Genomic DNA, 19740 nt, shown 5'->3' on the forward strand with positions numbered 1-19740 from the left:
TAAAAGGTGAGCCGATCAGTAGTGTCACTTTTCCTGAAATGCTTGCACTGTGATTTCTGCATTACCAAGAACTGGAGAGCTATGGTGTCACCACGAGGGTCTGTATAGAATAGAATGGCCAGTGTTACAAAGATGGCTTTGTTGTGAATGATAAAAACCCCAGTCTTTGATGATGCCATGTGTCGAGTCTGACATCTGTCTCACTTGTCCCCACCCCCAAGGAGTCTATAGTGAAGGAAAGGGAACGAGGACAGATAAACAAATATCCTGAGCAAGGCTAATGACCTGTACGGTGAGTGCCCAGAGAGATGCAGATGCTCTGTGAACGTAGAGGAGAAGCAGTCCCTCCGGACATCCACTTCAGCTCCGTAAAAACACAGCCTCAGTGTCCGCTGTGTCAGGCACGGGCGGAGAAGTCAGCCAGGTTTGGATGTGGGTCCCCGCTTTGTTGCTCACAGCAGCGTGGTTTTGTCCATTGCTTAGCCTTCGGCACTTGCATTTCCTCACATGTCAAATGGGCATAAAAATACTAACCTTGAAGATTTTCATAAAAAAAAATAAATGTATGACTAGCCCAAAGAGGAGTCCGTATCGCTTCCAGTGGACTCACATCAGTGACCAGGACTATCAAGGCCATTTCCCTCAAAGAGCTGACTTTCTCCTGTGGGTGGATGGGCAACAAACAAGAATGAATGGAGAAGACCTGGAACTGACAAGTGAGATCGTAAAACAAAGCCGGCAACTCAGAGAGACTGGCTTCAGAGTAGCGGCTCTGATGGCAGCAGCCTGTGAGTAAGAGAAAGATGCAAGATCGTCAGCCCATCAAAGCCTTCTTTCCTAAACACAAACGCCACGCTTCTTTCACAGTGATGTGCCTTTCTCGACTGTACCAAGCATCCTTGTGTATCCTATTCTGTGGTCCAGAAGCTCATCTAGCAAACCTGGGTGGTTTTTACCCCTGTGGCCTTGGTGGCTGAGACTCATGCTGTTGTAAATTTTGTACACTTGTTAGTCTAGTCACGGCCCTATAAAGGGAGCATAATTTTGCCCTTGGTAACAAAAAGCGCATTGAACACTAGGTTCACTTTTCTAAAATACGGAATGAGATTTCATTAACGTTTCCAACATTAAAGAAATAGAACTTAAGGCTTGTCATTTAAACTTATGAGTTGTTCATTATAATCTGCATTTTTACCTCTTAATTTTAATAAATAATTCTGGATTTTTAGAATATAAATAACATTTTGGAAAAAAATCTTAAAATGATTTTAAATTGTCAAAATGTTTACATTTTCTCTAATATACTTCTTAAAGTGCACTTTTAATATCATGATATTTTACTGTTTAATCATTTAGATCTCTATTGCCTAACAGAATATTAGTTTTGTTCAAATTATAGTAAAATGATAATAAATTGAATGAGATAAATATACAGTAACTTTCAGATTACACAGGTATATAATGTCATTACTACATCAACCTGCATGGTCCATGAACAGGACACCCAAGTATGAGCAAGGATGATCAATTTCAGTTGCCTTGCATTCTAGATGACTTTCAGTGATTTGAAACAATAGTTTTTAATTTGTCCATTAGAGTGGTACAGCTTTCAGAAAGGAAGAAGAAATATATTTCATTTAACTTTTTGTTAGCTTCACTTATAACTTTGAGATATCTATACACATGGTGTATATGTACCTCCATATGTAACCTGTGGGAGTAACTCAACTGAATACATAGCGTGTCACTGATCGTGCTGTAGAAAAAGTGACTCAGTGAGAGGGACCCACGGGCGCAGAGTGACACATGAGCAGATCAATGGAGGAAGAGAAGGAGCAGGCAGTGTGGATACCTGGACAGAAGGGGAAGGAGGAGGAATGAGAAATGCAAAGGCGCGAGGCTGGAGCACCCTGATGTGTTCAGAGAAGACAGAGAGAAAGACGGGATTTCAGGAAATACTTTGACTTTCATCTGTTTTATAGTTTGGGGTTTTTTTTGGAATAAATCACTGGAAAAACAAAAAGAGGGATTGCTGCCAAATTGCCTGAAAAAAATTCTTGTGAATGATCATGGTTTACTCTTCGCCCTGGTGTCAAGTAAACTCAGAGCGATTCCTGTGAGCCTGTGCTAGTGATGCAACAGTATGAAAAGCTGCTCAACATCACTAATCATCAGAGAAATGTGAATCAAAACTACAATGAGGTATCACTTCACACTGGTCAGAATGGCCATCACCAAAAAATCTAGAAACAGTAAATGCTGGGGAGGGTGTGGAGAAAAGGGAACACTCCTGCACTATTGGTAGGAATGGAACTTGATACAGCCACTGTGGAGAACAGCATGGAGATCCCTTATAAAACTAAAAATAGAATTACCATATGACCCAGCAATCCCACTCCTGGGCATATACCTGGAGAAAACCATAATTCAAAACATATATGCGCCCCAATGTTCATTGCAGCACTATTTATAATAACGAAGACATGGAAGCAACCTAAACATCCATCAACAGGTGAATGGATAAAGATGATGTGGTACATATATACAACAGAATGTTACTCAGCCATAAAAAGGAACAAAATTGTGTCATTTGCAGAGACATGGATGGACTTAGGGACTGTCATACAGAGTGAAGTAAGTCAGAAAGAGAAAAACAAATAATATATTATATTAATGCATATGTGCGGAAACTAGAAAAATGGTACAGATGAACCTATTTGCAAAGCAGAAATAGAGACACAGATGTAGAGAACAAATGTATGGAAACCATGGTGGGGAGGAAGGGGGGTGGAATGAATTGGGAGATCGGAATTGACATATATACACTACCACATATAAAATAGATAATAATGAGAACTTACTGTATAGTACAGGGAAATCTATTCAATGCTCTGTGATGACCTGAATGGGAAGGAAATCCAAAAAAGAGGGGATATACGTTTACATACAGCTGATCCACTTTGCTGTACAGCAGAAATTAACACAACATTGCAAGGCAACTATACCCCAATGTAAAAAAAAAAAAAGGAATATGCTTTGTGGACTAGCCTTACCTACCTCTTGCTTTACTTTTCTGTCCATATCTTGCATTTAATCCTTCCTGGATTTCTACTGATTTATCCTATTTTGTTGCACAAGTGCTGGTATCATTATTGTACCAGAGAGTGCAAGCTGGTCAGATACTTCTTTAAAGGAGGAGGAGGAACAACGTACAGACTCAGACATGAGAAGCTGAGTGGGAAGATGCATTGCTTTACACATATTGAGTCAAGGTTGCCATGGGAGTAAGAATAAAAAAATGGAAGCTGCTTGAGGGAAAAGAGGACCTGGAAGATAGGAAGGAGGTCAGAGGAGAAAGTCAAGGTCTGGTGCGCATTTCAGCAAAGAAGAGTTGCTTGATGGTGGTGTGACGGTGAGTGAGTCAGGTGTGATGAGCAGAATAATGGCCCCTAAAGATGTCCATGTCTTAATCCCTTGAACCTGTAAATAAGTCGCATTACACCTGCACAGTTCTTTGCAGACAGGATTAAGGTTAGGAATCTCATTTTTTTTAAAGCTACAAGCGACTGAATCCAACAATCATGTGATCTTTTTTTTTAATGTTTATTTATTTATTTATTTATTTATTTATTGGCTGCATTGGGTATTTATTGCTGCACACGGTCTTTCTCTAGTTGCAGCAAGCGGGGGCCACTCTTCATTGCAGTGCTCGGGCTCTGCATTGTGGTGGCTTCTCTCTTGTTGCAGAGCATGGGCTCTAGGCGCAGGGGCTTCATTAGTTGCGGCACACAGGCTCAATAGTTGTAGCTCACAGGCTCTAGAGCATAGGCTCATTAGTTGTGGCACATGGGCTTAGTTACTCCACGGCATGCGGGATCTTCCTGGACCAGGGATTGAACCCGTGTCCCCTGCACTGGCAGGCGGATTCTTAACCACTGTGCCACCCAGGGGGTCCCAAGGGTAGGAATCTTGAGATAGGGACTTCATCCTGCATCTTCCAGATGGGCCAATGCAGGCACATGTTCCTAAAGAATCTTTCTCAGCCCTGATCAGAGAGAGATGTGCTGGCATGAATGGCTTTCAAGGTGGAGGAAGGCAGCCACACACCAAGGAATGCAGGTAGCCTTAGAAGCTGTAAAACACAAGGATCTACACCTAAAGCCTCCAGAAGGAATGCAGCCCTACTGACACCTTGATTTTAGCCGCATGAGACACGTGTTGGACTTCTGACCTCAAGGACTGTAAAATAACAAATGTATGTAATTTAGTCAGTAAGTTTTGGTGATTTCTTTAAGCGGCAATGGAAAACTAAGATATTAGTCAAGAGAAAGAGACAAGCCCAGCAAGGATGAACCCAAAGAGAATCTGCAGCCCCGGCTACATCCCCACACCAACAAGCCGAGCCAGGAGGCACACAGCAACATGTGTGTGTACACGTGCTACAACACATGTGTGCCACACAGTGCCTGCCCTGCCCTTTCAACATACAGAGCAAAATGACCACAGCTTCACTCCACCCTCCAAATCTCACACAAAAATACCTCTCGTGGCTCATCACAAATGGAAACGTGCCAGGAGGGGAATTCTAGGAAACACTCTTCAACCTAGTCAATGGGACACCTTCAAATCTGCCACGGTCCACCCCTTGCCAACCTGGCGCTCATACGCATCTCTTTAAGCCATAATTCATTTTCAGATAAAGATAATAACAAAGTCATGCTTTTTATTAACATGATGCAACACTCTCGTGTACAACCAAAGACACACTAACGCTTCCTGCAGAAGAGAATATACTCAGCTCATGCCTGTGGGTTTATGGACCATCCTGTACAACCAGCAGGAGGAGGAAAGTCCCAAGCTGGGTATTAGGGGTGGACTGGCTCAGAATGTAGGTGTCAGCTGAGAGTAGTTGGGAGCGGACAACAGCCTTGCTCAAGTGTGCTCTTGAAAGACAGTGGAGAGGGATATCCCCGCAATGGGCCAATCCTTGGGCGATGCACATTACCATCCACTGTGTATAGAGAGAGAAGGAACCGTAGGGTAGAATAGACACTGGACTGGTGGGGCAGTGATGAATGGGCGGATCAGCTGGTCAGCAAGCCTGGAAAGCAGAACATTGGTTGATGGACACAAAGAAGGTTGGGCAGAGGCATGTGGAAGGACAGGAAGGAGTGGGTGGGCATTAAGTAGAATCATCTCTGTCTCACATAAGACCATCTACCACAGAAGACACACTGAGTAGACAAAGTGGCTTGGCCAGTTGACATCAGCCAGTCTCTGTCATTGGCTTAAATCGTGATAGATTCTTCTAGACTCTGAACTTCTACAGGGCTTCACAACATCCTAATTCCTTTCAGTTCTTAGTTCCACGTGGTGGAATGGGAATAAGATCAATCCTATTACACTGATTGACCTTTGTGTCCTGGGTATCACTCACTGTGTCCTGGAAAGAATAAGTGTCTTCACTTACTTGGCATCCTTCTTTGGGTTGCTGTTTTCTTCTTCCATTTTCTACCTGGAAATAAAAGGAAAAAGACCAGTTCATAAAAACCACTGTGCAGTGCACAAATCACTTTCACATCCAAGATCAAGGGGATTTATCTTTAAAAAACAGTGTGATGAAACTGACCTTGGTGGTATTTTTTGTGACCTCCATGCCTAGTCCTTGAGTCCAGAGAAATGACCAATGCCTGGCATGCTGGCTGACAATAAGAGAGTTAAATATCTATTTTTCCACCCACCATAAACAATGTTCAGGGACTCCAAGACACTGAAACTGTGCAATAACAAATTCATATTTATGTTTTAGCAGGAAGAAAACTTCATTCTTTTTTTAGCCAATAATTATATCAACCAGGTTTGGCAGCCTGAGGCTGTTTTTCTTCTCCCCGGACAAGGTCTTTCCTACAGTAAGACGTAAATAATGATACAACTTTTTTAGACCCACTCAGCCCCCACACACTGCACCTTTATAGTTGTCCTCCATCTGTGAGGACAATAAGTGCATCTTGACGAAGAAAAGGAAAAACCTGAATTTCTTCAATTCTAAACCTAGTCTTTTATTAAAAATAAGAAGGTAAATCTTTTCAGTCTAAATGTAGTTAATTTCACCCTGAAAACTTGTATGAAAGTGCATTTGAAATTGAGTTTGTATTTTAATTGAATAGACAAAAAAATCCCTTTAATCATAATATAAGGCAATACTATAAGCAATAAAATTGGCTGCTCCTGTATCTTTGTATGGTTTGGAAAACAGGAAACTTCAGGTATCAGGGGTCGGAATGCAGATAGATGAAGGTCTCTTGATTGGCACCTCTGATGATGGGTCTTGTTTTGTACCCTTTCATGCCCATGTGGAATCGTCTCATCTAGACCTGGTCAGATCCAGATATATTCTACTGTGAATATCCCACAGAACTCAGCCCAGTGCCTTAAGCAGTCACAGTATTTGCTAATTGTGCAAAGGAATGATAAACGCCCTTTGCAACATTTCCATGTAAGTCCAAAGAACTGAATTTACACATTTTTGAATTCTTTGGAAACAAATTTTTTTAATTAATTTTTATTGGAGTATAGTTGCTTTGCAATTTAACTTTACAGTGTTAGTTTCTACTGCACAGCAAAATGAATCAGCCATGTGTATACATATATCCCCTCTATTTTGGATTTCCTTCCCATTTAGGTCACTACAGAGCATTGAGTAGAGTTCCCTGTGCCATACAGTAGGTTCTCATTAGTTGTCTATTTCATGTAAACGAGTTTTAATAAAGCAAAAAATCAGAGCTACTGAGAAGAGTACATGACCAGTTCATCAGCCTTGTTTCTTTCACATAAAGCACTGCAGTCATGGTCCATGTCTCCCAGACACATGACGTGGCCTGTGTCGCCATTCATCACAGGGCATCATTATCCTACAGTTCCTTGCAAGATGGGGAGACCGAGGCTAAGAGATGCGAAAAGACCATGTAAGTCACAAGGCTGGTGAATGGGAGAGCAGCAACGCAAGCCCTCACTTGCCCGACTCCTGGGACTACTTCCTCAGCGGCTCCAGGGCCACAGTCCCCAGGCTAAGCTGGCAAGTTTCTAAGAACTAGAAGAGAAGCCAGCTCCACCTTTTCCTTTAGGGGTGCCAACGGTGTAACAGCCACAACCTTCGTCACTGGGCAGTTCTTTCGATGGCCAAGCTCAGGTCTTCTTGTTGCCCTAAATGTATACTTATAAATCTTTATTTTGTTATTAATAAAGTTGGGCATCTAAGGATATGTTGTGTCACATTTTGTCTGTCATCACTTTTCTTGTTTACGGCCTTTATCAATTTTTCTGTTAGTTCTTTGGTCTCCTCCTCCTTGAGGGCCCTTCACATCGCACAGGTCAATTCCTTGTGTTTTACACGTCATGAAAACTCTCCTGGTCTGTCTCTGGCCTTCGACTCTGCCTATGCCACGTTTCACTCAAAACTCTCTTTTTTCATGTAGTGAAGCAGTCAATTTGCATTACATTATTGCTTTTGGGCTTCACTGGTCAGAGAAAATTTAAGGTCTTTAAATATTTTATTAAAATAAGCTGGATTTTTTTTTTTAATGTTTTGGCTGCATTCCATCAAGTGCAAATACAAAAAAATCATCTCAACTTAACTGTCCTAAAGGTACTTATTTTCTCATTTTTTTAAGGTCATGTATGAATCTTATTGTGACTGCTCTGGGTTTTTAATTTTAACTGGAGAAGGATTGGGACATAGAGATTAGAGCTGCACTGATATGATAGCTACCAGCCACACGTGTCTATTTAAACTTAAATTCAATTGGAAAGACTGCCTCGGCTGCACTAGTGACATTTCAAATGCTCAGTAGCCACACTGCTAGTGGCTACCATGCAGGTAGTGCAGATACGAAGCAGCCCCCTTATCTCAGAAAGTACTATTGACAACATTGGGTCAGATCCTGGATTTCAGAGGCTGGCTGCTTTGGACAGCATCTTGGCCACCACACTTTGTTAGTGTCTGATCTTAGGTAGGTTACTGAAATTCTCTGGGCCTCAGTTCTCTCATCTGAAAAATGGGTGCATAGCAGAACTACATTTTCAGATAGTTGTGTGGATTAAATGTTAATGCATATAAACTATTTAGAACTGTGTCTGGAACATAGTAGGTTCTCAATGAGTATTGGCTATAATAATATATTATATATAATTATATATAATAATATACATTTATATATATTATTATTAGATATATTATCATATAATCAAATTAATATTATATTACTTATATTGTATATGAACTCCACTGATTTTTATTCTTCCAGAATGGTTTGAAGCTATGCTATAATCACAATGCCAAAGACCTTTTTCTCAAACCATGTTTAGATTAAAGTGATGTAAGTTCACATCTATTATTATTAGTCATACTCTGAACAGGTTAACATTTGGACCCATATTAATTAATTATACCCAACCAATTTATCTCCTGAAGTGTGCACTGTAGAATAAATACAAAAGCAATTGTAATTTGTACAAATCCTACTATGTGTATGTTCCATGCTAGGCACTTCCATACAATGTTATTTAATTTTCACCAAAAGATTTTTTATAAGACAGCTATTTTCATTTCTATTTAAAAGAAGTAGAAACTAACACTTGGAGAGTAACCTAAATAACCAAGACCCAAATTATGCAAGACAGCTATTAAGTGACAGGGTGACAGGGCTAAGATTTGAACATAGCCCGTCCTGTCTCTATGAATGGTTCTAGTGACAAGGAACAGAATTCCTATGTGAGGGTCTGTAATCTCAGAGTATAAATAACATTCCATGGTTGCTATACAGAGAAAAAAAATGACATAAGTGCCATTCCAGCTAATAATTTACAGTGGCAGCTGAACTTCAGAAAAATAAAGGATTATCAAGTCAAAACAACTGTTCACTTAACAGAAGTTAAAAATAGGGATAGAAATAGCGCTAAGCTCATAGAAATAAAACTAGATAAACTATTGCGGTTACCACAGTACCTCACACAGAGTAAAGCACCTTTATTGTTAGCTATAAACATCACGAAGAGGAGGAAGGGGGAAGAAAGAAACAGAAATAGAGAGGAATAAATTAAGAGAAAGGGAGAAATCAGTAATGAATGAACTCCTTGAAAGCACCTGTTTCTAAGCCGCTATTCTTAAAAATGAACTGGATATAACACTGTATGTTGGTCTTTAGCCTCACAACTACCCTGTGAACTAACACAGATTGTATTTCCATTTTACAGGTGAATATAGATTTTCAAAGAAGTCAGCCAACCAGTGTATCACCACAGTGGTATTCAGATGTAGGTCTTTGTTGACATTGGTGGCAATCTTTTTCCAGTCAGAAAGGAGTTATTCCCATCTCCCAAGGGTAAACTAACTGCTGGCTATTGATGGTTCACTGATGAAGTTACATAGCATGCTTCCTTTGGCAACTTGCAGCCGTCCATTCATTTGCTCAACCACTATTTAATGAAACCTTCTACGGGCCAGGTCCTAGGCTTGACACAGGGGACGTAGAGGCAAATGAGGCAGACGCAGACTTTGTCCTCATGAATCTGACAACGTGGCAAAAGCAAGAGGAATAAACCAAGTAATGGTTAGTATGATGAATGAGGGTTTAATAGAAGCAACTAGCCCAATCTATGAAAGAAGGAAATGCTTTCCTGAGAAAGCAGTATTTGAGCTGATTATGTCCATGCTGTGGGCAAGGGAGGGTGGGGAGAGAAAGAGACAGAGAAAATATGATAGACTCACCTAATGCCGGGGTGATCATATACCCCCACCTGTAGATGTGGTCATAGAATTTGATCTAGCCAATGAAATGGGAATGGGAATAACGAGTCATTCTGGGGCAGAAACTTCAGGAGCCAGCATGAGGTTTGCTGAGCTCTCCTTTCCTTATTCCTGTGACTATACAAGCACGTGTCAAGATTAAACCTGTCGGTCTGGGTACCTGAGTCACTGTGATATACAGAGCCCCAATGTTGACCAGTTTGGACACAAAGACCATTTTTGAAGCAGTAAGAATGAATGTTGGATTAAGAAGTCTAGAGATGCTTGTGATTTGGCCAAAAGTAGAGGTAGTGGGGATAAGGGAAAATAGATGTGTTTGAGAGATATTTAGAAGAAATAATCAGTTACATTTGGACACCGAGTGATGATGTGTCCTAAGAACTGAAAGGAATTAAGGATGTTTGTGAAGCTTAGGGAAAGATAATGCTATTTGATCACATTTAGATTGAGATGCCCAAGAGGCATCTAAGTAGACTTTCTTCAGGTGTGGCTATGCAGCACACTGGAGCTCACAATGAAAAGTCTTCTTTGGAGACACACCTTGGAGAGTCATCAATACATAGATGCTAATGAAGCCACTAAAATGGATGAGCTCACTCTGGGAGAGGTGTGATTGTTAGGGAGACAGGAGACAAGGGCAAAGCAGAATGATCAGATGGGAAAGAAGGAAATCCACGGGACATTTTTTAAGAAGGGAAAGGACAACAGAATCAAATGATTCAGAGTGTTCAAGAAAGCCAAGGGCTGAAAATGTCCATCAAAATTTCTGATGTGGAAGTTGTTGGTGACTTTATAGAGAGGTTTTGGTGGAGGGATAGTAGGAAAATTCAGAATCTTGTGGATTTAAGAGTGAATAGAGGGTGGACTAGAAAATTTAGACCAATATTTCCACTGAGAACAACTAGAAAGCTTAGACATGATTTAAAAAGTCTGCTGGAAGGTATTAGAAACAACTTATAAGGCTGTGATATACTCAGAAGTTAGATCCAAGAGAAGAAAATTTGGGGCAAGACTTTATTTAATGGCATCTTCAAAAACTAAAAACATGAGCAGTACTTCTGACAGCTTAATAGGACTATGGGCAGAAAAATGGACCCCATGTCCTATGAATAGTGGAAAGAGGTCCTGCCAAGCTACCCAATATTTAAGTTGTGATGCTTGTGAGATACATCACCAGGTAAAAGTGAGCTTAAGAAAAGGAAAGAAAGAAACTAGCCTTAGTAATTACTTAGCAAAGTAAATCATTTCAGATCCTGAGACTGGATTAAGATAATGCCAAAATCTAGTGCCAATGTCTTCCAAAAGTAAAATTTAATTTAAAAATTAAATACTCTCTGGAGGACAGAATCATTATGTTAGGCCATAGGGCAGTTATACAATTATGTATACAATGCCTTGCACTCAATCAAAAATGACCAGCAGCAATCAGACAAATAACATGAATTAAAATGAAGAAAAAAACAAATAAGTAATAGAAACAGATCTGCATTTTTAAGGATCTGAAATAGAAGAATGAGGACTAGAAGCAAACTGGAAACTATAAAATGAAAAAAATAGAAATTATAGATGTGAAAATTTAAATACTAACATTAATAATTCATTAGATGGACTATCAGCAGATTAGACACAGCTAAATAGAAAATGAGTGACCTGAAAGATGACAGAAAAACATCCAGAATGAAGCACAGAATAACAAAAGAAATAGAAAAAAAAAAGGAGAAGGTAAGTAAAAATATCTAACATATGTATAATTGTCCCAGAAAGAGAGGAGATTGAATGTAAAGTAGAAAAAAAATACTTGAGGAGAGAATAAATGAGAATTTTCAAAAATTAATGAAAGCTGTGAAGACACATTTGAAAAGGCCCTTGAATTCCCAAGCCAGACAAATAAAAGGAAATTCACAAATTTGTGAGTAAAGTTGAAGAAAATCACACACAAAAAGAAGTTATTAAAATATGCCAGAAAAAAATTGATTACCTTCCAAGAAGAAGCAATCAGACTTGGAACTCACTGCATAACAGGAACAAAGAGAAACAGAAGAAAATGCAATAATATATTTATATTTTTGAAAGTAAAAATAAAACAACAAACTAGAAATGTAATCCAAAAATTAAATTTCTTCTACTTTGAAGTATATAGCTCAAACAACAACAAAAATGATTTAAAAATAAATCATTACTAACAGACCTACAAGACAGGAAATATTTTAAAGTACCTTCTGGTAGAAGAAAAATTACTTCAGTTGAAAGATAAAGATGGTGGAACCAATAGAAATAAAAATGAATAAAAAGTTAAACACCAGAGTAAAAATAAAGAAATATTGAGTAATAAAAATAATATTAATAACATCTAGGAGTTTAAGTATGTTCAAAACTAAAACACAAAATGCAACAGAATTAACGTTATAAGAAGGTGAAGTTGAGATAAAGTATTCTAAGGTCTTTGCATCATCAAGCAAGAGGGAGATGCACCAAAGAATATCAGATATTAACGAGTCAAGGTTGAAGGTTGCAATCTCTGAAGAAACAACTGCAAAAAAATACTAAAACTGTATATTTCTAAACGAGCAGAGGGACATATAAAATCTAAGTATCACCCACTCAGTGGTAATAACATGCCCCTGATAATTAGCACTTCTGTAAAAAAAGGCTAATGATGAGTCTACTTCCAACTATTTTTAACGGGAAAATTATAACGCATTACACCTTAACCAAATCACCTAAATCAATGCCCTAAATGTAGCTAAGATATAGTGAAATAGACAAACATAAAATGCACCTACCTTATCATTGAACAATTACTAGCATACTTGAATTCAGTACCATGACCTCTCTATGGCCAGCTATACAGCAGATGTACATCTTTGTTTACAAATAGCTTGCTTTTCAAAAAGTTCACACACACACACTATTCTTATGTTACACAACCTTTATAAAACAATTTTATATAACAACTTTATTGAGATATAACTTATATTTTCTTTTGAGTTTTCTGCTTTTAGCTCTTACATTTGAGTCTATGACTCATTTCAAGTCATTGTTTATGTGTAGTGTGGAGTAGCTGTCCACCTTCATTTTTTTACACGTGGAGATGTTTTTGTTCTAGCACCATTTGTTGAAAAGACTATTCTTTCCCTATTGAATGGTCTAGATACACTCGTGAAAAATCAATTGATCGTGAATATGAAGGTTTGTTTATGGGCTCTCAGTTCTGTCCATTGTTCTATATGTTCCAGTACCATGCTGGCTTGATTACTGTAGCTTTGTAGTAAGTTTGGAAATCAAGAAGTGTCGTGTTTCATGTGTTTCATGTATAGTTAGCTTGATAAAAAAAAATTTTAAAAAGAAGAGTCAGACATTTTGCAAAAGAGGAAATCAAAATGGTTAATACACATTCAAAATGTGTTCAAGCTAAATTACAATCAGAAAGATGCAAATTAAACCCACAAAGAACTGCCACTCTACCTAGCAGAAGAGGTAAAAATCAAAATACCAGGATGTCATGTTTCTCTGAGGGTTTAGAGCAACTGAAATTCTCATAAAGTGCTAGTGGAAGTGTAAATTGACCTTAGCTCTTGGAATTCTCCGCTACAGTTGAAAACATACATATTCTACAATCCAGCAATTCTGCTCCTATGAACTGTAAGTCCTTGTAACCAAGAGACATGAACAAATCAGTTACAGCAATGGCAGCAGTTAGCCCCAAACTGGAAACAACCAAATATCCTTCGACAATGCATTGGATAAATTAGATTATGATATATATATATATATATATATATATATATATATATATATATCCTTACAATGTTTAGTAATGAGAACCAGACAAAGATTATACATCGTGTGATTTTGTTTGCATAAAGACCCAAAACAGATAAAACTGAAAGTCAACATAGTAATTAACTTTGAAGGGAGAGATATGGGGAAGGGGTCCAGGTGGTTACCTGGGATGCTGACAAAATGACATGTAATCTGAGCGGTAATGATACAGAAAATTGTTTTTTGATCATTTATTAAACTGACCGTTACTATTTGATGCAATTTTATTCATATGTACAGAATGGAGTATAAGAGAGCAGAGAGAGTAGCTCCTTCATTCATTCATTCAGCAAATACTCACTGAGAACACTTTGTACGAAAGGCACTGGACTATCTACTAAACATGGAGTGAAATGAGACAGAGTGCCATGCTTTCATGGAGATCACAGAAGTCCATCTGAGAAGGGATGGGGAAAGAGGAAGAGCAGGATGGGGATGTATTTATTTAATGTAGGAAAACTGGGAAATGTTTATACACTTCTGGGGAGAAACCAGTAGCCAGGGATAAGTATGTACTGCCTCAGATGCAAAGCTTTGAAATTAACACAAAAAAAACTCCATATGTACTCGCAAATTATTATTTTTAAATGGCTGAAATCGTCCCAGGACAAAATATTTTAATTTGTCATTTTAAAGAAGAAGGAGAAAAAGGAGGAGGAAGAGGACAAAGAGACAAAATACCAGACTTACCACTCTGGGATTTGGCGTTTTGCCATGCAGTACAACCTATCTTGTAAAAGGTCAGAAACTAAAAGTGATTTTATTAGAGTCAGAAAAATTCTCCCCTCTTACCGTCATGAGAAGATATTGATTTAAATCAATCACGATGTGAAATCCCACAGCTCCACATTCTTCCTGTTGCATTTTGATAGCAAGATGGAAGGAAATATGTATGTTTCAAAACCTCCACATGTCACATCTTCAGTTTCTCTCAGTTTCTTATTGGCAGGGCTAGACTGAGACTCAGCCTTCTAGAAGAACGGATGGTTTGGTCCCCTTCACATTCATACTCCGTAAAGACAAACAAGAAAAAGAGAACACCAGGGGCAGGGCTCAACTGGGCTTCTGAGACCCTCATCCCCATGCCAACTGAGTGATGCTGAGGACCACACCCTCAAGTCACATCACCCCAGCATATTCCACAGTGGTCCCAGCCCCCACCTCCCACAGCTTATTAAAATACTCCTTTCATTCATTTCTGATACTCTCTGAGAAGAGTTCTGGTAGAGCAAGTTCTCCACACTCCTATAATTGTGGGATATTCACCACCCAAAGGGCAGCTCAGCTCCCTGATATTTCTCCATAGACCCTACTGGGCTGTTCCCTCAACCGATACATGCGCCTGTGTATGTCATGACCTGAGGGTCACCTACGGATAACTAAGACCCACAATGCTCCTGCTCACATTTGATGTTCCACATGTGCCTTTAAGATATCAAGTATTAAAGCATCACTGTCATAAAATACACATATTATTTGGTATGAGTCATACATGGAGGTGTGACCAGGCATAAAGGTGGTATCCCAATTAATATTTTGGTTAGTTAGCCCATCAACAAACATTTAAACATTACCACCAGCCCTAAGAGAACTGAACATAAGACAGATGTGTTTTGGGACTTCCCTGGTGGCGCAGTGGTTAAGGATCCGCCTGTCAATGCAGGGGACACGGGTTCAATCCCTGGCCCGGGAAGATCTCACATGCCTTGGAGAAACTAAGCCCATGCACCAAAACTACTGAAGAAAAGAAAAAAAAGACAGATGTGTGTTAAAAGGGACAGGAGGCATAGTGTGAGGGACACTTTATCAACAGGGCGACGGGAGCCTGCATGACAACAGTAGAAATAGTGTGAAGAGATCAGGGGGCATCATGGTTGGGGGAACAGGTGGTAGGAACATTAAAAGCTGAACGAGTGCTGATGACAAATTCTGGAGGGCTGAGTCCATGGAGGGCTAACCGTTTATTACTCATAGCTTTGTAGATCCAAAATAGATAACCAACTTTGGTGCATTTAGTTTTTCAGAAAAACTAAGTATTTGTTTAGTACTCATCTCCCTTTCTACATGTTCTTCATCTTACTATGATAAAATAATAGGCCTTTAAGTGAAAAGCAATTAACTTGATTTTACTACCATGGATTTTAGATAGGATTTATGAGGACAGAGTTTAAGGGGTTTTTTTTTTTAACAAGAGTTAGAGAGATATGAAAATATAATAATTCTAGGATGCAATGTTTCACAATTAGGTCACAGCTTCTATTTTTCAGGGAAAATTTTCAATTCTCCACATTGGTACTTTTCCACTTAAATAAGACCACTTTTCTGATTCGTATTTAAAACCGAGCTGAGAGCTGACAGGATAATTTCCTTTTCTCACAATATCATACATTGAGAACTTGAAATATTAACAGGATTTTTTACCTGCAGTGTCTTCAGACAACCATACAGGCACTTTGCTATTTTTCATAAAGGTGTCCCCAGAAAAACAGATCTAAGTTGTCTTATGGCAAATTAGGATTCACTCAGCTGTGAATATTTAAGTCCAATTGGAGAAAAATAATGCACGTTCATCTGCTCTTTTCCAGTGAGAGGTATTTAATGTTCATCTTTCCCATCATGCCCTTGGAAAGGTATCTGGGGAGGGAAGTAATTCCCAGGGCCTTCCCCGCACCCCCACCACCACCAGGGGAATTTTTCTTATGGCTCCTGAGTTGTGTGAAGACCCAGCCTATGAAGACCAGAAAGCAAATCAGCTCCTCTTGATTCCGGTAGCCAGACCTTAGGCAGGCTTCGGCCATCTGGCCATCTCACTTTAGAAACCCCCCGGTGGCCCAGACCAGACAGGATAGTGCAGCCGGAGGGCTGGCAGCTCCCACACAGGATTCTTTCTGTCCTGACTAGGAATGAGCTGCTTCTCCCCCTGAATTTCCATTGCTGTGGGTGCTGCCCTTTCCAGCCTAGTGGGGAGATCCAGTGTGGCTTGCAGTCAAGGGCAAACGGGCTGGCCCCACCTGCTGACATGAGGCCTCCAAGAGTCCTGGGGAAAACCATGGCCTCTCAAGATTGCAGACTTTGTGTAATACAGGGGCCACTGAGCTATTCAGACCCAACATGAGATTCCTCTTTTGTACGCGGGATTGTCCTCTCTGGGCACTGAAGTCAACCCTCAGTCCTATCCAGAGGTCACCAGTCTTCGCCTTTCTCCCTCTTTATTTCATCCACCACTGCAGACGCTCCCAATCCAAACATGCTCCTGTTCCTTCTATTTTCCCATCTCTCAAAAATAGGAGATGGGCTTCCTTGGTGGTGCAGTGGTTAAGAATCCTCCTGCCAATGCAGGGGACACGGGTTCAAGCTCTGGTCCTGGAAGATCCCACATGCCACAGAGCAACTAAGCCTGTGTGCCACAACTACTGAGCCTATGTGTCACAACTACTGAAGACTGAATGCCTAGAGCCCATGCTCCGCAACAAGAGAAGCCATAGCAATGAGAAGTCCACATACCACAATGAAAAGTAACCCCTTCCACCACAACTAGAGAAAGCCCTCTTGCAGCAATGAAGAACTAATGCAGCCAATAAGTAAAAATTTTTTAAAAATAGGAGAGAGTCTTCTTAAAGGTAAGAGAAAAACATTCTTGGAAGCGCATACACACACATGCACACACAGGCACATACACACACATGCCCCTGGTTGAGGAGAGGAAGAAGGAGAAGGAACCAAAAGAGAAGCAAGGAGAGATAAGGAGTCTGCACTGGACGGGCTGGGAGAGGAATGCTGTCCACTGCAAGAAACAGGAAGCTGGGTATCCGTGGCTTAAGTGGGTCAGAGTATAAGTTTCTCCTCTAACAAGGAATGAGATGTAGTTAAGAGCTGGTGGTACTGCTCAGGGGCACCCTGTGTGGCAGGAATGGCTGCCACGGCTCCAGGGTCAGTTGCAGAGCTGCCACATTCAAGGCACAAAAGCATGGGGTAGGGGCAGCTCCAACTGTGGTTTCTCTTCTTCAGAAGCCTCCCTTCTATATCCTTCTCATATCTCATCAAGATGTGGGGTATGAGTTCCCTCCCAGGCACCAAGGAGATGAAAAGTAAGTGTCTCACCTGGGCTTGTTCCTGACCCCAGCAAATTCAGGTCATGCTGGCAAGATGTGTAACGGATCAGGACCCTGTGGGGCCTTCCCAGAACAGACCACCCTCATGCCCCTCAGCCTCTACCTGCCTTTTATCTGTATAAAAACTTTAGTCAAAGAATAAATTTAATCATAGAAGTGAGAAAATGTGGAAAGAAAGGAAAACAATTAAGCAAGACAAAATAATAATAGTTTAGCCATTAAACAAAGTGAAAGACATTTGGTTCCTCCTCAAGGGCTATAGATAACATGCTGAGCCATGTCCTTTGAGCTGTTTAGCAGATACTGAAGCCCCCACCAGGTGGGAGAAGTTCACTGTCTGCTGCCCACAAGCACGTAGACCCTAGACCAGTTGGAACCAGAAGCTTGATGATGCTGACTCCCAGTTACCTCATCACCAGCCAGTCAGAAGAAGGTCCATGAGCTGATCACACACCCCACAACCTGCCTCCCTCACCCTGTATTTAAAAATCTTCCCCTGAAAGCCTTTGTGGAGTTGGGGTCTTTTATGCACTAGCTGCCTGGACTCCTTGCTTGGCACCTGCAATAAACACTGCACTTTCCTTCCCGAAAATCCGGTGTCAGTAGATTGGCTTTTCTGCACAAGGGCAAGGGGACCCGAATTTGGTTTGGTAACAGAAGGACAGAAGGATAACTGGCAGGCACTAGCATCCCTGATGAGCACCTTGCTTCACCTCCTCTGCTCCCCACCTGCCAAGCTCCTCCTCAGCTACCCCACTCACCCAAGGGCTGTGGAGTTCCAGATCTCTGATAAACTCTCGGGTACACTGGCTTGTCTCGGTTGACCTCACAACAGAATCATTATGCATAAGAGAACTGCGAATTTGAACTTTTGGAGTACAATCCATTTGCACATTTTGGAATGCCTGCCTTCCAGTTATGGGACAGGAGTCCAGACTCCATTTGCATAGAAGCAAATGTGTTCCTCTGTTATAGATTCTTGTCCATAATTTAGAATCTGTATCTTTTGTGAGTACACTAGTATTTATTTTCCCATGATTGTGCAAAGTTTACAGATTGTCATTGTAAAAATGAATTTAGTAATAAGGAAAAAAATAAAATTAAGAACATGTAAAACTGAATCATTAGGAAAAAAGGCAAGAACAAGTAAAATTGAATCAAATAGGCTTAGTGATTTGAATAAAATAGAATATTTTTAACATTTTGACTGTCTTGAATTTTTAATGCACAATATTTATGAATTCTCCTCTTGGTTAAGAAAGTATCAATATTAAAACTGACGTCTTAAAAGAGCAGAACTATATTTAATGCCTCTGAATTATAAACCTGTAGATAAGACCATCTTCATCAGTGAGGGAAAAACCAATGAACCAGGAAAATGAGTCCTGGTCATTCTCAGTTCTATTCATTTCTTCATGAAATTGGGAAAGCTTAAAAATACATAAAATTTCCCTATACCACTCTTTCCTCCAAAGATATGTTTCTCAAAAAAGGACAATGCAAACGACAGGAAATGACTCCTTTTTTGGTATCTTCTATGCTTTGCACACTGTCATCATATGTAATGGCTGGGTCAGTGGTCTCCATATCCCTGTGTAGTTAATAGCTAAGTCAAGAGATCATTAAACAGTATTTGGTAATTATTCCAACTCATAAAGATATATTAGGTGTACTAAACAGTGTAAAATGTTCATTCCCTACAGACTCACTCATTTGCCTCTCAGCCTTCCACCACATAACAATGCTTGGAGTACGTGGCAAATGTGTTCACTGCAGTGTTCTCAAAACCCAAATTACACTATTCATATAGACTAAATTTATAACAGCACATATTCTTCCATTTCACTCCCTGATGAAAGTCTGGTTAGTCAAAGCCAGGAGAATATAAAAGGTCATGAAACAAAAGCCTCTATAGAGGTATCAAGCATGTATGGGTACTCATTTGCTTTTGGCAACCTAATATTTCTTACCAGTAAGTCATCACACTTAAACTTAGAATTA

The sequence above is a fragment of the Hippopotamus amphibius genome, chromosome 15 (assembly GCF_030028045.1).
Source record: "Hippopotamus amphibius kiboko isolate mHipAmp2 chromosome 15, mHipAmp2.hap2, whole genome shotgun sequence".
Lineage (NCBI taxonomy): Eukaryota > Metazoa > Chordata > Mammalia > Artiodactyla > Hippopotamidae > Hippopotamus > Hippopotamus amphibius.